Raw genomic sequence first — 26,210 nt, forward strand, 5'->3', positions numbered from 1 at the left:
TCATCATCACTCTTGACTTTGCTTACAGCACCCTTCCCCAGCCTGCTGCCTTCCACAGTGAATCACAGAATTCTAAAGCGGAGAGGGACTCCAAGTGCCATCTTGTCTATCTCTTGCAATGCAGGAATCTCTTTATCTGTGACAGATGGCCATCTCTGACAGATGGCCATCCTGCCTATATTTAAAGACCTCCAGTAAAAGAGAGTCCATTTATGTAGACATTACAAAAGCATTAGGGACAGGATAGTATCTTGTGGCAACCCACAGCACAAATGCCCAGAAGCCGAAAGACATTCACCCACTGCTGTCCTATCAAACCAACCCTGGATATAGGATCAGAACCACTGTGAAGCAGTGCCACCAATACCCATCCTACTAAATTGGCTCAAAAGGGTACCATACTCAATGGTATCAGAAATCATAAAGAGATCAAGTAAGAATAACAGGGTCATACTCCACCTGTCCTCCTTCCAATAGTGGTCATCTATCCAGACAAACAAGGCTAATTCCTATAATTAGGCCCGAACCAGGATCAAAATGGGTTAGGATAATTGATTTCATCCAAAAATACTTGCAACTGTTCCACCACAATCCTCTTGATCACTTTTCTTAAAAACGGAACATCTGGAAGGCAGCTTGCTAGTCTAGTAGTCTGACTAGGACCAGAGTTTTAGGGTTTCAGACAGGAGTCTTCCCCATCTGTACCTGATGATACCAAGACTGAAACTGGGGCTGCATACTCACTAAACTGCAGGAGGCAGTGGAAGACAGGAGTGCGCCTGCAATGCTCTGGTCCATGGGGTCATGAGGAGTCGGACACGACTAAACGACTAAACAACAACAACACTCACTAAATGCACGCCTATCCTTCACTGCCTCTCACAGTTTGGCCAAACTCATGTTGGTAGCTTCGAGAACACTGTCCAACCATCTCATCCTCTGTCGTCCCCTTCTCCTTGTGCCCTCCATCTTTCCCAGCATCAGGGTCTTTTCTAGGGAGTCTTCTCTTCTCATGAGGTGGCCAAAGTACTGGAGCCTCAACTTCAGGATCTGTCCTTCTAGTGAACACTCAGGGCTGATTTCTTTAAGAATGGATAGGTTTGATCTTCTTGCAGTCCATGGGACTCTCAAGAGTCTCCTCCAGCACCATAATTCAAAAGCATCAATTCTTCGGCAATCAGCCTTCTTTATGGTCCAGCTCTCATTTCTGTACATTACTGCTGGGAAAACCATAGCTTTAACTATACGGACCTTTGTCGGCAAGGTGATGTCTTTGCTTTTTAAGATGCTGTCTAGGTTTGTCATTGCTTTTCTCCCAATAAGCAGGTGTCTTCTAATTTCGTGGCTGCTGTCACCTACTGAAATTGGGAATGCTTAAATGAGTTACTGTGTCTTTAATTCTGGAACGTTCCCCCAGTTGCTCTCGTGTGATTGGTTAACTCTGGTCACATGGGGGTTATCTTATTACATTCTCCATTATGTTTTTGTGTGTGATGACTTGACTGTAATGGTTGCATTTCCATGAACACAGAAGAGGAGACAGTGTTAAATAACTCTCTCTAAATGCAATAGAGGTAAGGAATGCTAATGTTTCTGTGTGGAGGTATGTGATGGAAAGGAGGACAGAAGTTGATGCTCTCCCAAAGAAGCAGTAAGGAGAAGTATGCTGGAAGGAGAAAGTGGGAACATCTCAGAAAGAACTGCATGGCCCGGCTGGGTCATGTGCAGAAGTCTGGAAAGAGAGAAGTACACCATTTGTTTGGAGGTTTAAGGAAGAAGCTGTAATCTTCAACTAAGAAAAAATAAGCCCATGCTTGTATAAGCACATGAATGCAAATACTTTGCACATATGTTATGCAAGCAATAGCTTTTGAATATTTTAACAAGTAATAGCTTTTGAATATTGTAATATTTTAAATTTTTTGGAAAATTTTAACAATATTTAACATATTGTTTTAGTTTCAAGAAAATAGTCAGAATTGCACATGATTTGGCTTCCTAGCTGCAGTTTAGCTACTCTGCCCACACTCTGCCTAAATAATACTGGGAACGAGTTTGTTAAGGATGCTGGGAACTGTAGCTCTGTGAGGAATAAACTATAGTATTTTCCCCCCCCCAGGGGTGTGTGCTTTCAATATATGGTGTGTAGGCAGCTTAAGACGTTCTTCATGCAATGGTATGCACATCTATCTGGGAGAAGTACTTGCTTCTGAGTAAACATGCAAAACAAGTCTTCTTTAATTCCCTGGTTGCCCTGAGGGGTGGCAGACTTTGGGCCTTAAAACTTCAGCAGTGCACTGTGTGATGCCTAAATTTGGCGCCCCCTGCCTCCATCTTCCATTGTTCGTTGTTGCTGCAGCACACTCTGCAGCACTGTCTCGGCAGTGTGGGCAAACCAGCTGCACTTTCCTAAATTCACTTCTGCCCTAAGGACAACAAACCACCCAACCAACAATGGCAGTTGTATTCTAAAGTGTATAGCCTACTATCTAGCCAACAAATAGAGAGAAACAGGCAGGGACTGGAAATCTCAAATCCTTAGTTTTCCACCTCCACCACTGCTACCATCTCACACTTTCTCATGTAGCATTCCCAAAGCAAGCCATTTTAAAAATAGTCAAATACTTTTGGATAGCACTTTAAAAAACAACAACAGATCAATAACTTGATGCAGGCCAGACCACTTGAGTGCCAGTTCTTTTCTTTTTTATATATAATAATAATGAAAAAAAAAACCTGCTGCTCAATAATGGAGGGAAGAGGAAAGGAAGATGGATCTCAAGGGACACTGTCAGGTTTGGTGTTTCGTTTCTGTGTGTGTGTGTGTGTGTGTGTGTGTGTCGGAAGAAAAGAAGAAAAATCCAGGATGAAAAATTCCACAATTCATTTTGCCAATAATGCTAACCATTCATCATCCCAAACAGAAAATCTAATGTCCTGAAACTGTTTTTATTGCTTTCGCGTCAGGTTCTTGTTTGCTTTCATCCATCGTATTTATTTAAATAAAAGCTGCTGTGATTCTTTTTCATCCACAATGTTTTAAAAGATGTTGGTGTTTCGCTGGGGGTGGGAGTGGGGGGGGAGGTGTGTAATTAATGGAACAAAGGGCTAACTGCCCTCTATGGTGCCCTCCCAACAGGCTTCTTCATTAAGCCCTTGTTGTTGTTCTATAATTATGAGGCCTGTGCATCTATCTGTGTGCGCTTTTTTTTTTTAACCACCTATCCAGGTTAATTAGCTGTTTCCACTTCTCTTTCTCACTCCCCTCCCCTCCATCTTCTCAGGTGGCTCTTAGGACTCAAGGGGAGTAAACAATTCTTTCTCTCTCTCTCATATCTTATCATCACAACAAACCTGCAAAGTAGACTAAGCTGGCAGGTGGTGACTTGTCCATTGCACCATAGGTGTGCAAAGGGGTGCTGGAACCATGGGTTTGTCTGCATTCAGACTTGGCTAGTATAAACCTGAGGTGGGGAACCTGTGGTGCTCCAGATGTCATTGGACAGTCCAGCTTCCATCAGCCCCATACTTCATGGCCAGTAGTCAGGGGGTGTTGGGAGCGGGAGTCCAACCATTCTAGAGGGCCACAATACAGTAATTGGTCTACACACAGCAGGAAAGGGGAGAGCCCTAAAATAGGGTGGTACTAAAAAAAAAGGTTAATGGTTAAAGCTATGGTTTTCCCAGTATGGAAAATGTATGGAAGTGAGAGCTGGGCCATCAAGAAGGCTGATCGCCGAAGAATTGATGCTTTTGAATTATGGTGCTGGAGGAGACTCTTGAGAGTCCCATGGACTGCAAGAAGATCAAACCCATCCATTCTTAAAGAAATCAGCCCTGAGTGCTCACTAGAAGGACAGATCCTGAAGTTGAGGCTCCAGTACTTTGGCCACCTAATGAGAAGAGAAGACTCCCTAGAAAAGACCCTGATGTTGGGAAAGATGGAGGGCACAAGGAGAAGGGGACGACAGAGGATGAGATGGTTGGACAGTGTTCTCGAAGCTACTAACATGAGTTTGGCCAAACTGCGAGAGGCAGTGAAGGATAGGCGTGCCTGGCGTGCTCTGGTCCATGGGGTCACGAAGAGTCGGACACGACTGAACGACTGAACAACAACAACAACAACAAATGTCAGTTGGGAAGGGGGTAGGGATTATCCTAGAACCTACCAAAGTCACACTTCCTGACACAATGTGTGAACCAAAATGCAGCCATCATTTGAAATTTGCACTTCCCTGAATACTGCAGTGCAGTTCCTCAGCCCAAACATTGTGTACAGAAGTGTATATAACTGGGGGGGAATTGTGCATGAAAATGTTGATATTAGTGAAAATAACATACAAAAGTGCAGTATCATTGGGGAACGTTATTTGCAAAAGTATGTGTGTTAAGCAAAATTGGCTTACCGGTATATAGATGTGTTCATTAGGTGAACTTTGCACTAAATGCTAAAATGAATTCTTTTCCGTTTATTAATCAAAAATTTCTGCAGAAATGTGAATATGAGGTTGGAAAAAATGAAAACCAAGAGAAGCAACATTGACAGATCCATCCATTCCTACCTGAAAGAGCGTATGACACTCTAGATCCCTGATCGAGACTCCTCCACACTGCAACATTTTGTTGCAAGTCACACTTGTGCTTTACACAATCACATGCTCATGCACACACACACTCTCTCTCTCTCTCTCTCGTGTGTGTGTGTGTGTGTGATATAATCACCTCAGAGCTCTAAGCAGCATTGGATGACTGAGTTTCTCAGCTATTCTAATTTCCCATAATGCCCCAGTGTGACACTGTGTCAAGAGCATTGTGGGAAATTTAAATGGTGGCTGGACTCAACTGCATGGCACTGCTGCTTCTGTCCACAGCCAAGCACTGATTTTGAGGGGAAAGGATGCACCTTGTGTGGGGGAGTGAGATTTAGCGGGGGGGGGGGGAGGCTTGATTAGACAAATGGATTAGTCTTTTGTATTGATATTCTAAAGACTTTGGGGGTTTTCTTCTGGATTTCATGTATTCTTTTTTTCTTATTTGATTTTGCTTTCAGTAAAAGGGGGAGAAATACAATTTAGTTTGCTTGTAAAGGCGAACTGACAAATGCACACTTCTCGAAACAATATGCAGACTAAAATACAGCAGACCTTCAAAATTCTGAATACCAATTACTGGAAAGCACAGAAGGGAAAAGGGCTCATGTGCTCAAGTCCTCTGTGAGCAGCACTCTCATAATTTTCTTATGTTCAAACTTCCTTAAATTCTGTTGTGCAGTTCCTCAGCCAAGTTATGTCTATGAAAATGCACACAGGTATACTAGAGTGTGCATACCTTAGTGGAAATAGCATACAAAACACATTATATTGGGGGAAAGTGCTTTGAAAAAAACATGCACATTGGGCCAAATTGCATACAAATGTGTATGAATGAAGAAAAATTAACCTTAGAATGCTGCTGACCTTTCTTTTTTTTAAAAATAATAATATGCACATTGCTATTGTAATGTGGAAGACTGAACTGCAATGTGGAGGGCTGGGGGGGGGGAATGAGAAACTGAGACAAAACCAAATTGGACTGGTTCGCCCATCTTTGTTTATTGCAAATCACACAGCAAATGGCATTATATGAAACATCTAAATAAATCGCAAATAAGGCCTCTTGTTCTTATTTTTGCTTTCAGGCCATTTCCACAGCATCCTTTACTTCCTCAAAAGCCTTAAGCACTCTGCTATTCCTCCTCTGTTCCCAGCACCCTGCCCCTGCCCCACAATGCCTGCTAGTTCCCACTGGGTTGAAAAGCAATAAAAAGTCAAGAAGAAGTATAGCCTCTCCTCTTCTCTTTGTCATGTGGATGAATAGCACAGCACAAAGCACTGAATGCAATCAGTTCAAACAAACTTGCTGGTCCAGAAAAGTACATCTTTGCAGTGCCCTGGGTGGGGTGGAGGAAGGTTGCCGCGTTCTTGCATTCTGAAGAGCTTTTGCTTATAAGCTCCCGACGACAAGGTCACAGTTGGGATCTTCCATGTTGACACAGGGCTTCATGCTGTTTTCTGTTTCTCCGTGTCACAGAAACAAATCTCCTAGAAAATGGTAACTTAAAATCAGGATATCTATGAACATTTCAGAGAACCTGGCATCATAACCTCAGAGTGGAGAGGTGTTGTTGTTTAGTGGGTTTAAAGGTAAAGGGACCCCTGACCTCTAGGTCCAGTCACAGACGACTCTGGGGTTGCGGCGCTCATCTTGCTTTACTGGCCGAGGGAGCCGGCGTACAGCTTCCAGGTCATGTGGCCAGCATGACTAAGCCGCTTCTGGCGAACCAGAGCAGCGCACGGAAACGGCGTTTACCTTCCTGCCGGGGCGGTACCTATTTATCTACTTGCATTTTGACGTGCTTTCAAACTGCTTGGTTGGCAGGAGCTGGGACCCAGCAACGGGAGCTCGCCCCGTTGCAGGGATTCAAACCGATGACCTTCTGGTCAGCAAGCCCTAGGCTCTATGGTTTAGACCACAGCGCCACCCGTATATAAACCGTGGGTTTATGTACCACCTTTCTGCCAAGGAGCCTGGCGGTCTACAACTTAAACACAGAAAGAAAAAGAATATATAAGCCAAAGACTGACAAGAGTCCCCTCATTCCATCTGGTTGTTGATGCTCTGTGTGCTCTCTGGCCCCCTTCTGTCAGGACACGAGGGAAGATGAGGGAGCAGCTGCCACAGCAGTTATTTAAAGCTGTTGATGGTTCTGGCAGCAGCTGATGTTATGTGTGCTCCCTGACCTGGGCTCACTTACTTAAGAAGAGCCTTTGCTGGATCGGACCAAAGCCCCATCTAGTCTAGCATCCTGTTCCCACAGTGACCTACCAGATGCCTCTGAAAAGCTGACATTCTCCAACTTGTATTCCTCAGTATGACACATTCCTGCATACCAAGACAGAGAAGGGGAGATGCAACATTGACCTAGCAACCCATGACAAAGCTGTTTTTTTAAATATAAAAAGGCCCCTTACTATTTTGCATCCTCATATATATTGATTGAATCTGTGTGTGTGTGTGTGTGTGTGTGGTGTAGCGGTTAAAAGTGGTAGATGCCTTCAGGTAGTGATAAAGCGGGATATCAAATCCAAACTCCTCCTCCTCCTCCTCCTCCTCCTCCTCCTCCTCCATTTCTTCTTCTCTCTCTCTCTCTTTTCCTTCCTTCCTTCCTTCCTTCCTTCCTTCCTTCCTTCCTTCCTTCCTTCCTTCCTTCCTTCCTTCCATCCTTTGTTTCTCTATCTGTCTGTGCATCTTCCTTCCCCACATGCTTTTGATTGGTTCCACTGATCAGCACGAGTGCATGTGTATTAGATACAGATATTTAGATATGAAAGCAGCCTTGAACCCAAAGTTGTTCAGGAATTCTATAAAATAAAAAACAACCAAGTTTTGAGATCAGTGGTTAAAATCCATAATGTTTGGAAAGGTTCATCCAATTATAGAAACTAGCCCACTGAAGAAAAGTAACATTTACATTTATTGCTTCTCTCATTTTTGTCTCTGCCACTGCCCACCACTGGTATGTGGCCCTTGGAAGGCTGCCCAGAAGAGAATGTGTCCCTCAGGCTGGAAAAAGGTTCCCCACACCTTCTTTAGCCTCCACAACACTTTGCAGCTGTGAGTATCTGGCCCCAGCATTACGACTTGCTCCTCTCCAACTTCCCCCTCTACTCATGCAATGAGGCTAAGGCAGAATAAAGGAAGCTATTTTCCAGAGAACAGAGCAATTACAAAGAAAAGAGGGGTCCTGCCCCTGGCCCCCCCCCCAGCCACAGTGCCGGGATCTGGCAGACATCCTAGGACGCAGACAATAGAAGGCTGATTTTATACAAGGTCTTCCTTTCACAGTGGCTTCGCCATTCATTCTCTGATGTCTGGCTCCTGCCAACAGCATGCAGGTCTGGAGGTGGGTGGGAAGAGGAAGACTGGAAGGAAGGTGTGGTGTGCTAGGCGGTCAACCTAAGGTGAGAAAGGGTGACTGCAAACATACACCATCAGTGCTTTCACACTGGAAAACAGAAATAACCATCTCACCTGTTTGTTTAATATTATTCCATGCTCCCCCTTTCCAGAATCTTTTACCTGGTCCAACTTCCTCCAAAGGAGGCTGGGCCAGATCTAAGATTTCTCCAAGTGGTCAGTATTTTGCAGGAGGGATTCAAGAACACATCTGAAATGTTTGGTTGGAGCAATTAAAGTGGATTAAAGTACTCTGTTACCAAGAAGGAGGAGGAGGAGGAGGAGGAGGAGAGTTTGGATTTGACATCCCGCTTTTCAATACCCAAAGGAGTCTCAAAGCGGCTAACATTCTCCTTTCCCTTCCTCCCCCACAACAAACTCTCTGTGAGGTGAGTGGGGCTGAGAGACTTCAGAGAAGTGTGACTAGCCCAAGTTCACCCAGCAGCTGCATGTGGAGGAGCAGAGACACGAACCTGGTTCCCCAGATTACGAGTCTACTGCTCTTAACCACTACACCATGCTGGCTCTCTGGCAGAAGAAATCCACTTTTTTAAAAAAGTTTTTTTTTTTTTTTAAAAAAAGCAAGCTTTTGTGGTTGATGATTTTTTTTGTAAATACGTGTGGGGTGTGTGTGTGTGTGTGTGTGTGTGTGTGTGTGTGTTTGCGCGCATTAATTTATTTCCAGGCATTCTTAATATTCTGAATTTCTAAGAAGTGTTCGTATTTTTACAAGAAATGTACAAAGAATAAGCACAATTAAAATTCACCCTCTTGATGAGTAAATGAATGAATGAATGATGTAAACACCCCAAAAATGTAGTGGTTTAATGTCCACTGTCATACTGAATAAGCTCAGTTGGTGTAATGCTGATAACACCAGGGTTGCAGGTTTGATTCCCATATGGGACAGCTGCATATTCCTGCATTGCAGGGGGTTGGACTAGATGATCCTCAGGGTCCCTTCCAACTCAGTGATTCTATTATTCTATATAACCTCCCTGCAAGCAAATAAGAAGGGATGTTCTGCTACATGACTTCTTTATTGAGCATTCATTCTGAGGTTTGGAGCATAGGAAGCATTCTGAAGTGAAGCAGAAAGAACAGAACTACACGGACATCAAGTCAGGAGGCAGAGCTGACAAATAATCATGGAAACAGGAAAACATCCAAGCTAAGGAAAACCATGTTGTTCAGCCAAGGCTGAGCTGGAACAGGAAGCCGCCTTAAATTTCTTCCTGTCCAGGAGCGATAGGAGCCAACTCCTAGGGGCTGCGATTCCTTCACACACACTCCTAAAATATTTGAGAGGGCTGGACACCCCCAAATTTGGTGGGTATTGCCATTAAAATGGTGTGGAGGGGGCTGCATCTTATGATCAACTATGTAGAGCAGGGCTTACCTGGGTCCCTCCCATGCTTTATTCAAGTTGGCACCCCTGCTAGGAGCATCCAATAGGCAGCCTGTGTAGATGGAGTCAGGCCCAGGCCCCCAAGGCACCTTATCAAGAAGCCATCACTGCCGTTTGATAGCTCACCATATGGGGGAGCTGCATACAGACTCTGCACGGCAACCTTGAGTTCCCTAGATGGAAGGAAAGCAGAGTATAAAAATTAGTAAGTGGGATTTATAACCTAGAGCGCTCCACTGCTATCCCAACCTAGTCCTGTAGACAAAGAAAAACAGGTTTTGTTTTTGCTGAATAACTTTACTGGACCAACAGCATCCTTGGTGGCCAAATTCCTTCTTTTTGGCCCTTACGCCGTAAGGTTAAAATTGACAGTATTGACATGGGTCTAAATGTATAATCTGCTTTTATTGCTGGCTTAAGTGTCATGTTCCTTCAGATGATTAGTCGTTTTAATTTTTGTATGGATAAATCCTTGTTTTCTGACTGAAAGTTGAATAAAATTTTGATGATGATGATAACCTAGAGTTCTCTGTCACAGGATGCAGTGATGACCTCAGATGGCTTTAAAAGAGAATTAGGCAAATTTATAAAGAAGGAGAGGTTTCATCTGCATATGCCCTGTTTGCAGGCTGGCTCCCACTAGCAATTGTTTGGCCATGGTGGGAAACGGGATGGTGGACTAAATGGGCTAGACTAGACCTGATCCAGTGGCTGTCTTCTTATGTTTTTACTAGCCATGGCAGTTAAATGGAACACCCACTGTTCAGAGCAGCAGTTCCAAAATATTTTCCACAACGGACCACTTGAAAATTGCGTTGTTTTTTCACCTGTGATCTCAAAACTGCTGATTGATGTTGGAGGCATCTCAAAATCAAACGCTCTGAGCTGCACCTGGGTGACTTTTCATGCACCACCCCTTCACTCTCTCTCTCTCTCTCTCTCAGTTGAGTTTCTCACCACCATCTATTGTCTCAGGCAGTCACATGACTCCCAGCATGATTAAATATTTATAAGTTCTGTAGCTTTCAGCATTTTTCATTGCAAACTTCTTTCTTCCCCCTCCTTCCCTAGAACAGAGAGAGGCATCGTAATGTAAGAATCTCTCCAGAAATGGACTGATGAATCAGCCATTCAACATTACGTTATATTCAGCATTTACACAGCGCTTTTGAGTGCCCAGCCCACCACATACCGGTATGTTATTTTGTATGGTTGCTCCTCAGGATAGCTTCCAAAATTATTCCTTGTCCACATTTCTTTCTGTATTTTGTAGCTCAGAATGAAGTGGAAACCAATGTGTTACAAACTATTCCCAAGTTGCCACAGTGCTATACAATCCTTCACGCCTTTTCAGTGGTACAGCATTTGCTTTGCTTGCAAAACGTTCCAGGTTCAATACCTAGCATCTCCCGGTAGTTCTGAGATAGGCTACCAGTTTGAAATGCTAGGGAGCTGTAGTCAGTCAGTCTAGACAGATAGATGGACTATTGCCGTGGCTTGAGATGTCATTTTAAAATGAAGATCTTGTAGCTTAATGGCAGAACATCTCCTGCTCATGCAAAATATTCCAGGTTCAATCCTGCACTGTCGACTTTAAAACCCAAAGTGCTGTTCACATTTTAAATTTATTTTGAATATTTCTATGCCACCTTTTAGGACAAAGCCCATGCAACAGGAGCGTACACGAAAACAAGCATAAGGCAATAGCACTGTTGTGGAATTAATATGCATCCATGCCATTCCTCCTTGCTGGGCTATAAATACTGATCAGGCAGGCAGCAACACAAGGAGCATAAACAAGTGTATCAAAGGGAACTAAAGGACACCAATCAATCCTCCAGTTTTTCAAAACAGACAAGGCCATTCATTGCAGCAGGGCGGGGGAGTTATAAGTGTAGGAGGCTGAGATAAATTATGCCTGGCCACCTCCAGTTATTGCCAGGATTCCCTTGGTAACCCTCCAGTTTGGTTCATTGCTGGGTTGGCACAACTGAAGAGTTGTGTTAGGGGTAACTTCATCTCAGTGACTTTCTCTTCTTTGACTTTCTACTTTACCGGTTGAGCAGGATATGGCAGGAATCATGAGGGAGGCTGGATTTGTACGATAGGATAATAATGAAACCATTTGACTGTTAAAAGAGCACTTAATGCATGTAGACTCTGCGTCTCTGTGTGGTTTCTTTTTAGGCGAATGTGTCACTTAGGTGTAAATTAAAAAGGATGAGAACAGTGGAAGTTCATTGCAGGTGTCCTGCCATACCAAAAAACAAGATGTGAAACCTTTGTTTATAGGTAAGTATTCTGTTCAAGAGGCTACAGTCCTCTTTGAGTACCCATGACCAGGTATAAAATTACCCTTTCAGGTATAAAAGGGATTTCCCCACCATTGTCCCCACAAAGTCTTTTCCACCACTTGACGCCTGCCCACCTTGACATCATCAAACCCCCTCCTTTTTACAGCATTAACCCCCCCTTAGCCCAAGCCCACCTATAGATTTTGAAAGCCAGGTTTTCCTTGTGTTTAATTAGCTCTCACGGTTTCCTGTGCCCTCCACGTTGCTTGCAATAGGACCAGCTCTGTCCTTTTCCATTACTCTGTTAAGACAGCTAGGACGAGTAAACCTTTAACTCTGTCGCTACATTCTTGGGTTACCATTACAAATTTGCCACTTGGTTTCTCCTTCTGTTGTTGGACTTCATATTCTCTTAGGTCAAGTGTTATGTGAATGCCTTACTTAAAATTGCTGATGTGTGCATCTCATTAATGATTAGTTTGTATTAGTTACAGGTGGGTAGCCGTGTTGGTCTGCCATAGTCGAAACAAAATAGAAAATTCTTTCCAGTAGCACCTTAGAGACCAACTGAGTTTGTTCTTGGTATGAGCTTTCGTGTGCATGCACACTTCTTCAGATGCATGCACACGAAAGCTCATACCAAGAACAAACTCAGTTGGTCTCTAAGGTGCTACTAGAAAGAATTTTCTATTTAGTTTGTATTAGTTACTGTGCATTTAGTTTTGGTGCTTTCTTTCTTGTAATAAACCAATATTTTACATACATCTGTAGGAGAGTTTGCTCTTGGGTATAAGCACACATTTAGAATAGGGCATGGTGATATCCACATTCAAGATTTTGTTACTCTCCTAAAAGGTGTATAAGGGGCTCGTATGTGGGGTGGCCACACACAGGGGACTCCCACAAACACATGTAACATGGTCATCACTTGTCTGACTTCATAAAGGGGGCTGGACCATGGGGAGGAAAGCGTTGAGGACAGCCTCCCAAGTGTCAGCTGAAGGGATGTGAATAGATGTTAGGAGAGGACATATTTATTAGATTTTATCCTTCCTTATGTGAATGTTTGTTCTAAGGGGGGTGGAATTGGGTATCCCGAAAGAGGGCATTACAGACTGGCTGGATCCAGAGGGGTCTAGAGAGGTCCAGAGGGCTACTCTTTAGTAGCCCCCCCCATTTATGCTCTTCCCAGGGATACTCGCCTGGCACCAACTTCGTCACTGTTTCAGCACCAGGCAAATATGTTCTTCTTTTGCCAAATATTTGGACAGCACCAATAATATCATACTATACTGCTACTTTTTAAATAGGCCTTTGTAATTTTATTGTTGTATTATTTTGATTTTACTTGCTTATAAATGCCTTTGGGGCTTTTTAGTGAGACACAATATACAAATTTAATAAATCTGAATCTGCACCTCACATTGCTACATTTTATTGAAGCTACCACTTGTCACTCTGGTTGATAAGGGCAGTTTGAACACACCCAAACCTGCCCTTTTCTTTGCAAAGACACCAGTGCAGACAGGGATTCCCCTTCCAAGAAGACCAATAGCCCTGGATATGTTTGCAGAGCAGCGATAGATTTGCGCTTTTGAAGTGTAGCTTTGCTGGTGGGGTTTCCTGTGCAGCATCTCATTGTGATTTTCAGGCAGGCTTTTGGAAGAGAAAAAAAACCAAGAGGAAATTAATCCAGAGCTCGCTACATTCACCTGGGAGCTGACAAGCCTGTGGGGTCTATTTTTGGCACTTGTCTGCGGTAACAGGCAGCTCCATGTGTGTTGTATCAGGGGCACACAATGAATTATTTGTTTCACAGGGTCGTCGTCCCCCAGTGTAATAGTTCTTTTGCAAAAATAAAAAGTCATGCAGCCTTACTCCCCTCCCCACCCCCTCTAAGTCTGCAATCTTGGTGCTTTCCTCAAACAAGAAGCAAGCTTTATGATCTCCACATGCTCTCCTCCTCCCACATGCAGAAAGCCATAGGTTCCACATAATCTCCACATAAGGCTGGGAGAGGCTGTTGTGTGAAACCCTGGAGGGCCGATGGCAGTAAATGTAGACAATAATGAGCTACACTAAACAATGGTTTGATTCAGTTTAAGGCAGAGCCTTAATCAAACAGAGCCTAGGGCTTGCTGATCAGAAGGTCGGCGGTTCGAATCCCCGAAATGGGGTGAGCTTCCGTTGATCAGTCCCAGCTCCTGCCAACCTAGCAGTTCAAAAGCTCTTCAAAGTGCAAGTAGATAAATAGGTACCGCTCCGGCGGGAAGGTAAATGGCATTACCGTGCCCTGCTCTGGTTCGCCAGAAAGCGGCTTAGTCATGCTGGCCACGTGACCCGGAAGCTTCTGTGGACAAATGCCGGCTCCCTCTGCCTATAGAGCGAGATGAACGCCGTAACCCCAGAGTCGTCCACGACTGCACCTAACAGTCAGGGGTCCCTTTACCTTTAAGGCAGCTTCCAGTGCTTCTGTGGATAAATAAGGGCCATAATTCAGTGGTAGCACTTTTCTTTAGCATGCAGAAGGTTCCAGGTTCATTCCTGGACAACTCCATTTAGGACCTTGGATATCCGTATCCCAAACCCTGGAGGACTGCTGCCAGGCAATGTAGATATTACTGAGCTAGATAGAGCAAATGTCTAAAGTGGCTACCTATAGTCCAGCAGACAGACCACACACAACTAGTCACCAAAGCCTCACCAGTCCACAATAACCCCACCATGATATGACCTCTCAACTGCTGCTGCTACTTCACAGGTGTTGTCAGGGGCTCCTGTGCTGCAGCTGGGAGCCTTTGGGTTTATGTGTGGCTACCCCGTGTGGAAAGTCAGCTGCTTTTTGCAACATCTGCCTAGACTCAGGGTGGGGAATCTTTTTTCAGCTCTAGGGACCAAATGCCAGTTGTGGATGGAGCCATATGCAAAAGCAGGGAGATCAATTAATGTGACTGTAACCTTTAATATAAGAACATAAGAAGAGCCCTGCTGGATCAGGTCAATGGCACATTCTAGTCCAGCATCCTGTTCTCATGGTGACCAAGCAGATGCCTGTGGAATACCCACAAGCAGGACCCAAGCACAAGAATACTCTCCACACCTGCTGTTTCCATCAGCTAGTATTCAGAAGCATTGCAGAAGCACTGCAACTGTGGAGGCAAATCATACTATCATGGCTAATAGCCATTCATAGACCTCTCCTCCATGAATTTGTCTTGTTGGCAGCCATCTGTCTCAAGAGACAATGGAGTGCACCTCCAGGGATGAAGTCAAACCGCTGTATTAGCAGTGCTGAAGTGACCTCCCCAAGGAACAACCAATTGCCTTGTTTTAAGCGAGACAGCCCTGCTCACTTGGAAGGTGCCCTGGGCTCTGCCTTCATCCTGGGGTGTCCTGGTTTCACGCGATGGGTGGGCAAGGGCAAGTGGGGATGGGCAGAAGAGGGTGGAGATGGGGCAGAGGAGGTCTCCCTCTTTGGCTGCAACAAGCTCCCATCCACTCTGGTCTTCAAGAATGAGCAGAATAGGAGGGCAGAACAAATATCAGAGGTGCGTAGACAAAATTTGAGACTGCTTGGGAAACATCTGGGAGAGGAAGAGCCTGAGGGGTGCGGGGTGGAAGACAGGGATCTTCAGTCCTGGCAACTGTCCAATAGGGGCAAGACATTCTGGGAAGTCGAAACAAAATAGAAAGTTCTTTCCAGTAGCACCTTAGAGACCAGCTGAGTTTGTTCTTGGTATGAGCTTTCGTGTACATGCACACTTCTTCAATTTTCTATTTTGTTTCGACTATGGCAGACCAGCACGGCTACCCACCTGATTCTGGGAAGTGTTACTGGGTGGTATGCCATTTCCTTGAATAAAGAGTTAACAACTGACAACTGTCTCTTCATTCTGAACTGCGTCTGACTCCAGCCTTGACACCCACTTTGCCATCCCAAAATGTTGAGAGTATGCCCTCTCAGCCTTGGTGATGTGGTCCAAAGGAAAGCAGAGCAATATGTTTCACACCAGCTAGGCTGCAGGAGTTGCTGAAAGGACATAACAACCATCTTAGGGACTTAACTCAGGATTTGTGTAGCCTTTAATCCTTAACATTATCTTATCTCAAAGATATCCCACAAGGTAGTGGAGACTTAGTATCAGGGTTTTCCTTCTCCTAGAAGAGCTACCTTCCCAGGTTGAAGAGCCCCACCTGCCCTCGAGTTTGTCTAATCGTCGTTTAAAGCTGTCTAGGATGGTGGTCACACACCTTCCCAGAGGCCATCACAGTAGGTTATATTTCAGCCATGCAAAGGCAGGTTTTTCTGCACACACCCACACCCACACACCCCTCTGTCCTCCTTTCAGGGACACTAGAGGCATTGTCATAGTTCAAGGAGACAGCATAGAATCATCAAGTTGGAAGGAACCCCCAAAGGTGATCTAGTCCAACCCCTTGAAATGCAGGAATCAACAATTAAAACATCCATGACAGATGGTCATCCAACCTCTGCTTAAAAAACCAGGAAAGTGAGTTCACAACCTCCTGAGGGACACCATTACCCTGTTGAACAGCTCTTAAGCTGTCAGAAAGTTCTTCCGGATGTTTAGACGGAATCTCTTTTCTTGTAACTTGAAGCCATTGGTTTGAGTCCCACCCTCCAGAGCAGGAGAAAACAAGTTTGCTCTGTCTTCCATGGGGCAGCCCTTAAGACATTTGAAGGAGGCTATCAGTCTCCTCTTTTCCAGGCTAAACATTCGCAGCTCCTTCAACTGTTCCTCATAAAGCTTGGTTTCCAGGCCCTTGATCATCTTTGTTGCCCTCCTCTGCACACGTTCCAGCTGGTCAACATCCTTCTTAAATTGTGGTGCCCAGAACTGGACACAGCATTTCATATGTGGTCTGACCTAGGCAGAATAGGGTGTTATTATGACTTCCCTCAATCAGGACACTATACTTCTGTTGATGCAGCCTAGAATAACATTAGCTTTTCTTCTTCTTCTTCTTCTTCTTCTTCTTCTTCTTCTTCTTCTTCTTCTTCTTCTTTTGCTGCTGCATCACACTGTTGACTCATGCTGAGCTTGTGGTCTGCCATGACCCCTAGATCCTTTTCACATGTACTGCTAGTAAGCCAGGTGTCCCTGATCTTATATTTGTGCATCTGGTTCTTCCTATCTAGGTGCAGATCCTTACATTTGTCTCTGTTGAAATTTATTTGTACATTCAGCTCGGGGCCTGATGTTCTCCACCCCTGATCGAAAGACCAGCCACACACGATTAAGCACAGTGAGCAACACTGGAGACAAAATTCTTTTGATACAGCCATAATTTGAGCCCAAGTTATGTCTGAAGAGAGCTTCAGTTATGTCTGAAGCTCTCTGTAGATCATACTGCATGTTTCAATACCTTCCAACATTTCTCCGATGAAAACAGGGACACCCTATTTCATAATATTAATTTTACTATTTATAACCCACCCATCTGACTGGGTGACCCCAGTCACTCAGGGCAGCCTCCAACATATATAATAAAACATTAAACATTTTTAAAAAAATCTTCCCTATACAAGGATACTTTCAAATAGCTTGTGGGCTGGATAACTCCACACCTTCCAACATTTCTCTGATGAAAATTGGAACATCCGAAGGAAAAGTGGGACAAACTGGGAAAGCTTCTGTAAATCCGAGACTGTCCCTGAAAATAGGGACACTTGGAGGGTCTGTATTTGCACTATGTGGAAATACAACTTACAAATTTTCTAACTCTTACCTATAACTCCTGCCAGTGACTCCACATTCCTTATTCTGAACTGGGAGAGTTTACATCTAAAACCAGATGCAGTTGCTAGTTTAAGCTGTACACATGCTTTCCCTCAAAGTAGCCAACAGAGGGCGTTGGCATCTAGCAGAGATGAGTCTCCACTGCACAAATACACATGCCGTATATTTTAGACATGCTAGTGGCAAAACCAAGCTAGGCCCTTTTGTCATATTTTGACATTTCGCCGTTTACAGGGCTCTGCCTCCCTTTCTTCCCTCCAGCTCGTGCTTTTAGTAGGGATTGTTTTCTCTCAGAGATGATTTAGGCAGGAGGGGAACAAGAGCTATTTTTCTAGAAAAAGAGGTGCCGGAACTCACTATAAACACCACCCTTGTTTTCTTATAATGGCAATGGCGCCCAAATGAGAGGAGCTGGAACTGAATTACAGTACAGCGAAAGAAAGCCCCTGGCTAAAACTCTTCGGCACATGCAGGTCTGATACATACAACCTAGGAGAGAGAGAGAGAGAGAGAGAGAGTGTGTATCATCTCTGATGCATGCTCTGCTGAACTAAATCAAAAGAGCTACCAAGGCAGACTAGAAGAGTGGAGACGGAAGGAGAGGCTTTCGAGAATGCATGCCAACACATTAGTGCCTTTGGAATATAGAAAGCTGCCTTCAGAGGTAGATTTGGGGGAGTACAACTGGTTTGCCCACACTGGGCACTGAGCTAAGAGGGTGCTGCAGGGAGTGCTACAGCGATGGAAAACAACAGAAGGCAATAGGCTGGGGTGGGGGGGTTGGTTCTAGGCCTTGCACAGGGCGCTGCTGAAATTTTAAAGCCTGAAGTCTACACTGACTCGCTCTCCAGGGTTTCAGGCAGCGGGCACGTCCAGCCCTACCTGGAGATGCCATTGGGGATTGAACCAGGAACCATCTACATACAGAGCAAAGCATCTACCACTGAGCAGTGGCCCTTCCCCTAAGCCTTAGCTTCATTGACGAAATACTTTCACTGACATTACTAGCCATTTTGGTGGCTAGAATGAGACAACAGCATTTAAGGAGGTGCAAACTTCATTCCTTTTTTGTGGCTGCAAGACAGGTGATCACGAAATATTAGAAAGGTGGAAATGGAGGCTCTGTGCAAGAATGGGATTGTGTTACAATTGGCAGTGCCAACCCACCCATGAGGTAGACTGAAGCAGCAGCCTCCGGCAGTGGAATCCCCATGGGTGCCATGCCTTCCCCTTCTGCTGCTGGTGTCTCGTGGTGGCTTCTGGTGAGATCTCGTGGAACTCTCATAAGAGCTCACTGCAAGCCGCTGCACCACACAACCTTGGTAAGCAGGGATTCAGGGGTCTGGTGGCATAGTACCTTCCCATTTTGCCTCAGTTGGTGAAATGGGATGGTCAGTCCCTGATGGATGGCAAGGTGCCTTAGCAGTGAAGCTGGCTAAAGCTGATTGGCAGGTCTTCAGGCACCAAGTTCAAAAGAAAAAGGGGGAAGGAAAAGAAAATATCATCTGGTGACTTGGTGATGTCAAGTGATTGACAGGTAGGTTGCTCCATCCACCCATCAAACTTGGCCCATGATGGGCAGAGGAGGTAACAGTCTGGTCCACTGAGCTATCAAGGTTCCTCACCCCTGGACTAAATAAACTGGAGCTTTGAGAATGGCTGAATGTGAGGATGACTTTGCACCTCACTGTTATACTTTTATTCTATGGTTTAATAGAGAAGGTAGACATTGGATTTCACCACCCAAACATGGGACTTTATGGACTGACCTGCTGAGATTAAATAAAAGACATCCCTTTCCTACTCAGCAAATTAAACTAGTGATAGCATATGGGGTTTAGATGCATTAGCAGAACTGTGTGCAGAAATCTCTTGGAGGAGTGCACTTAGGCCTGGATGTAATCACACAGAGAACAGTTTGAGATAAAAAGAAAAATACCTGTTAAATAGTAAAGATCCTAGTTCTGTTGAACTGAGTTGGGGATGCAAAAAGCCATGTTTGAGAGAGAGAGAGAGAGAGAGAGAGAGAGAGAGAGGGAGGGAGGGAGGGAGGGAGACTAAATATGTCTCCTCTCCCAAGGTGTGATTGAGAAGAAAGGCAATGGGAAGTTAGGTTAGCAAACCTAAGATTACCAGTCTAACATCAGAAGGAAGGTCAGCACAGGTTATGTCAGAAAGACAGTCTAGGAAGCTTTGGATTCATCTCTATCTACCTTCTCCCTGAGTTGCATCTTTACACACTGACTGATACATTTAAAGCAGTATCATGCCCCTTTAAACAGGGTTGGCTTCCCCAAAAGAAACCTGGGAACTGTAGTTTGTTCCCAGTTCTAAAGAGACACCAACCCCCTCCCAGAGCTTCTGGTAATGCTTTAAGAGTTCCCTGGGAAGAAGGATGGGGTGTTAAACCACTCTGGAAATTGTGAGAGGAATAGAGGCTTCCTAATAACTCTCAGCAGCCTTTTAAAAATAAACTATGGTTCCCAGCAGGGTCCCAACTTGAATAAAATATTGAGGGGCAGGTAAGCCCCACTCCACATAATCGATTGCAAGACACACACACTATTTGAATGACAATGCCCATCAACTTTGGGAACCCCAGCCCCCTCAAATATTTTATTGGATGGCCGAAGGGACCTGGGCCCCTAGGAGTTTCCAGTATTGTTGGGAGAAACCATGACTGTTTAAAGTGGTATGATACTGCTTTAAATGAATACCTGTAGTGCAGATATGGCTTAAGATTGCTATATACCTACATATGCACTGTGAAAATGATGTGTCACATGTTGTTAGGTTTTTGATATATATATATATATATATATATATATATATATATATATATATAAATGGTTCTCTCACTTTTTTAAAAAAATTAATACATTACTTATGGGTGGCTTTTCTTAACATTTAACCACACTTTTGTGTTTCTGATGGGTTTTCTGAAGAGAAGGAATAAACAGTCCTGAAGCTAGGACAAATATATATCTATATACACGCACTCACATGTTTATATATAATCACGTATACATAAATCTGAGCAGATGGTGTCCGTTGCTTTGCAAGAACACAGAAATCCTTGGGGTTTGGAGAAGACAGAAGGAAAGATCCTATTCTCAGTATCTTCAAAGGCCATCTTTTGCAGCTGCTGTAAAGATCTGGACATCTCTAGGCATATGACGGAATGTTGGATTGGTCTGAACTAAATTATAACCAAACGTGGTAAGCCTTAGCTCAGCTGGTGCTGATAACGCCAAGGTTGCAGGTTTGATCCCCATATGGGACAGTTGCATAGTCCTGCATTGCAGGGGGTTGGACTAGATGGTCCTCAGGGTTCCTTCCAACTCCACAATTCTATGATTCTATGTGGGTCCTGTAACCAATCATTGCAGTGTGGAGTGGTGCTGTTCAGGCTCCAGCCAGGCAGTCATACTAGAGATTCCATTATGTTTTCCCTCCTCTTTGTTTCCTTCCCTGCCCCTAAGCCAGTGTTCTCTAGCTACTGATCCTTTCTAGTCCTCAAGTTCTCTTTGCACTGGTTCTGCCACCCCCCCACTTCCCTTTTAGGTGTTCCCCCCCCCAAAAAAAATTGTACCTCTGCAAACTTTGGGTATGCCAGTACTGTTGCATCCACTGTGCTTAGCTGGTAGTGAATGAGAGTCTTAATCTCAGGGTCAAGGGTCCGAGCCCCATGTTGGGTGAAAGATTCTTGCATCATAGGGGTGTGGACTAGATAACCTTTGTGGTCTCTTCCAACTCTACAATTCTATTTTTCTATGGATGGCATGGTTTTGACTGCATTAGGACCTACACTCAGAAAAAGAATCTGCAGATAGGATTATACAGCCAAAAAATGGTTCAAGGCCCCATGAAGGAGTAAAATGGAACACCGTTGTGGCTGGTAGCCAGGGATGATGAGAGTTGTCCAGCGACATTCAGTGACAGGTCGAGGAAGTTTTCTTTAATCCAGGGGCAACCATCAATGTGGTGGCCTCCAGATGGTGCTGAACTCCAACTCCCATCAGCCCCAGTGAAAATAACCAATGCCCAGAGGTGTTGGGAGTAGCACCACAACAACATCCAGAAGGCACAATGCAGACTTGCCCTGTTTTAAGCTATGGGCAGTCCTACTATCATGAAGGAGACCACAGCAATTTGCTGCTTGAGACAGAGGCCAATTTTAGATAATTTATTAAAAGACGGGGGACCTTGGCAGGTGTCAAGAGGGGTGTCTGAGGGTTCTGAGCTTCCCAAGGGTGGCAAATTGGGAAGTGATGTGACATCCAGGCCCAAAGGCATTGTAGTGAGGGGGGTTTGCTGTTTCTACCACCGTCACCATAATATTGACAATGCAGGGGGGGGCGGCGGCGGCAGGACGTTGATGTGCTCTACAGCCACCAGCCATTGTCAAGCTAAGGGGCAGAGGGCAAATGAAGAACCTGAAAAAAACCCAAAGCCTGTTACCAGTGTGGTGTAGTGGTTAAGAGCAGTAGACTCGTAATCTGGTGAACCAGGTTCACGTCTCCGCTCCTCCATATGCAGCTGCTAGGTGACCTTGGTCTAGCCATACTTCTTTTGAAGTCTCTCAACCCCACTCACCTCACAGAGTGTCTGTTGTCGGGAAGGAAGGGAAAAGAGAATGTTAGCCGCTTTGAGACTCCTTCGGGTAGTGATAAAGCGGGATATCAAATCCAAACTACTCCTCCTCCTCCTCCTCCTCCTCCTCCTCCTCCTCCTCCTCCTCCTCCTCCTCCTCTTCTTTTTCTTCTTCTTCTTCTTCTACTGAGAGGGGCCAGAAGACTGCATAACTGAGGATTCCAAATAGATTGGCAATCAACTTGCTAGCTGTGGTTGCTGCTTCACTCGGTGGAACCTGCTGTACTCCATAGGCTTGTTCTATTTTAGCAAAATGAGTATGTATTTAGGGCACACGTTTATCTGCTGAAGTAGCATCCTATGGAGAATTCCCTGCTAGCATATTCTTGCACCCTTGGGTGGCCCAATCTTCTGCAGGAGGAGCAACCTTCTATAATAAGAAAGTGAATGCTCGTTCCCTACCCACTCCAGCTCCCCAGTTACCTTTAGAAAGCTGCCTTGTGCTGAAACAGATCACTGGTCTACCCAACACAGTGTTGTCTGCACTGACTGGCAACAGCTCTGGGGCTTCAGGCAGGCATCTGTCCCCATCCTTCTCATAAGTGCCGGGTGCTGTACCTTCTGCATACAAAGCAGATACTCAATTGCTGAGCTGTGATCTTTCCTCCCCAAAACTGACATTTCAAAATGTATTTGGGTGCAATTTTTTTGATCTAAAAACTGCATTGAAAACTTTGGAGTATTGCCAAATCTCAATGATAATTATACCCCAATCGAAATCTTTATTACGGTCATAGACCAGCATAAGATAAAAGCACCTTCATATATAAATAAAATATACTAGATAGTAAGGCAACTTCAGAAGTAGACGGTACACATACTCATATTCACAGATACAGTAGACAAACATAATATGTTAAAAAAAACATAAAACATGTAAATCAAACCTTCAATTTTAGACCTGCTGTGTGGCACATACCATTCTCTGACGTATGTCAATCATAGCAGCACAATATCTGGCAACTGAATATGTTATAACAGGATTTATATCTTGGAGCAGTAAGGAGATAAAGAACTGCCCTGTGTGTCCTGGAAATGTGTGTATGAACAGCAGAATAAACCTAACAGATATGTTTGTGTAATACTGGCAGTGGAGGAAAACATGTTCATTTGTTTCTATGTGCCCAGAGACGCAGGGGCATTCGCCCCCACCTTAAGGTGTCTTCCTGAAATGACCTTCCTGGATGGCTGAAGGGAGAGCCTGGCAACAAGGCAGAGTGAAAACTCTTTGCTCTTTTGGTAGTTCAATATTGGTTAAATATGCCATTGGAGAGGTGAGGTACCTGCTGGTTTCACTGATAATGAACTTTGGGGACCTAGCTATATCTGACTGGCGTTCTACAAAAACCACACACTGTTTAATAGTTTCTTTGGCCTGTTCATAGCCCATGCCAAGTAAAAGCTGTGGGGTAAGACTTAAAGTTAACATTTTGTTTACCACTGCTTTTTCCATGTTCTCTCTCTCTCTCTCTCTCTCTCTCTATTTTATTGATACACCAAAATAGAAATAGAAAAAACAAGACAAGAAATACAAACCAAACCACGATAAGGATAATATTAATTACAAATCAATGAAACAAAAAGCGGTCCTTGGACTATAGACCCAACCTCCTGTCCATTCCTTATTTCAATTATCTATTATTTGTTGCCAATACACGTTTTTGTCTTAAATTAACTAATTAACTAATTATTGATTTATCTAAGGTCTCAGATCTTTCTTCAATCTACTACTAAAGTTATTCAAATGATGTGACAGAGTTTAAACTACTGTAATTGTTTTTCAAATAAACTTTAAAGACCTTCCCATTTTGAGATGAATTTGTGTTTTAGTTTGTTCTTTATTTTTTCTGATAAACTATCTAACTCTGCATAATCTGTTAACTTTTGGATCCACTCATGAATAGAAGGGATTTCATCACTCTTCCACTTTGTAGTGATAAGGACTCTTGCTGCCACTGTGGCATATAAAAATATACCGGGTACTCTTCATTTTTTTGCGGGATATCCAAATCTGTGATTCCCCAGGAAGTAAGCTTCTGGTTTTCTCTTAAAGGAAGTCTTTATTATTATTATTTTGTATGTCCAAGTGGATACTCTCCCTAAATGCCTGGATTTTTTTGCATATCCACCACATGTGGTAGAAAGTGACCTCCTCCTCCTTGACTGGGCGTTTCCGTGCACTGCTCTGGTTCACCAGAAGCGGCTTAGTCATGCTGGCCACATGACCCGGAAGCTGTCTGCGGACAAACGCCGGCTCCCTTGGCCAGTAAAGCGAGATGAGCGCTGCAACCCCAGAGTTGTCCATGACTGGACCTAACGGTCAGGGGTACTTTTACTTTTACCTTAAGTTCCCTTATATCCCTCTTAAAAGAATAAACACATGGCAATCTTACTTAAAGTCAATAAAAGAAGTTTACTCACATCAGTTCACAGTTGGATCCCTGAAGGCAGACTTATTTACAAAGTATATACATGTGGATCTACCCTATATGGGGGGTTAATCCCAGTGACTGCAGAGTGGCTGTCACTGCAGTTCACACGACAAAAGGAAGATGGAAAAGAAGGGAAGAGGGCTGCGTGCCTTGTGCTTTTGTTACCTGCACAGATAAGGTCATGCCCACCTCTAGTCACATGCAAGAGGAAGTATGTCCCAGTCCAGGAGGAAACAGGAAGTTCCAACTGGCTGAACCAAACATCCCCTTGCATGTCCCCTCTAGGAAAACAAGGAATGTTGTATTTGACTGCTAATTATGTATCACATCCCACACCCTGTAGGTATCTGGTTAGTCCCTGTGAGAACAGAATGCTGCACTAGCAGGGTCCTTTGGTCTTAGTAGTGGGCACTTCCAATGTTGTTTCCTCCATCAACAAGATGGCAACAGCAGTGTCCTAGTTTAAAGGGGTCAGGGCCAGCCCCCCATGCAGTGAGGTAAGGTGACCGACCACCTCAGGCTGCAGGCTCTGGAGTTGTGAGGGGTGGCAGATCCACCATGCCTGCCACCTGCTGTGTGCTACTGTCACCTGCTCCCTTCCAGGAAGAGGGAGATGCAGCAGCAAGAGAGGTGACTGGAAAAGGCTCTCAAACCCCTCAGCCTTCACTCTCAGAGGGAAACACAGCTGCTGTGAACCAGATCCCGCCTCCACACACTCACCTTACTCAAGAGGGTTGGTTCACATCAGACAAGAGAAGGAGTGTATTGCAAAGAAGGGCAGGACTGAGATATAAGGGGGAAGTAAAGATCAGCATTGGGTAAAAGGGGGGGGAGTGAAGATTTACACTCTCCCACCCCCGTTTCCGATACTGATCCTCACTGCCACCCCCATTTCTGACATTCCCCAAGTGAAGATCAGCATTAGAAATAAGAGGGGGGGGGAGTAAAGATCCGAATCAGAATGGGACAGGGTGTGAGGAGCCACAACTGTATTTTAGAAAGCACTCTTGACAAACTACAATGGTGTGTGCGCACGCAGCAATTTCTGATTTGCTTCAGGCACCAAAATGTCTGGAGTCAGCCCTGACAGGGGTGTTGCACGGGTGCTAAATTAATGTTCTTTCTAGCCCCTATTTTCCATGGACATTCCCTAGTGTTGTATGATTGGAAGTTTAGACAGGAGAGGAGGATTAAGGGAGCTAGGTGTACAGCTGTAAACTACCCAAATAGTTCTGGCAAAGTATAAAAGTGCTTGCCTGCCTGCCTGCCTTTTGTTAGGGAGATGGATTGATTGCTCTCAATAGCTGGCCTTCTGAAGGGCTCCACAAAATACCTGCAAGGAGGGGTGACTTTTTCTGCCATGGGCAGCTTTCCAAGGGCCCTATGCCCGTGCTGTGCAGGACCAGAGGCAAAGGTGGGCAGCACAATTAATGTAAAAGTAGAGCAATGCCTGCCAAATTTACCTGTATACAATAGACTAGTTACTACCCCTCTCTATACTCCATCCAGGCAAGTGGGCACTTACCAGCCAGGCAAAAAGACTCAAAGAGAATGTAAAGTTAAGGCTGTGGCTTGGGAGGAAAAAGTCCCAAGGGCCAAAAAGAGAGATGTAGAGGAACAACACATTTGCAAGGGAGTACCTTTCTACCCAGGGAAACGGGTGGTG

Source organism: Lacerta agilis, chromosome Z (assembly GCF_009819535.1).
Source record: "Lacerta agilis isolate rLacAgi1 chromosome Z, rLacAgi1.pri, whole genome shotgun sequence".
Classification (NCBI taxonomy): Eukaryota; Metazoa; Chordata; class Lepidosauria; order Squamata; family Lacertidae; genus Lacerta; species Lacerta agilis.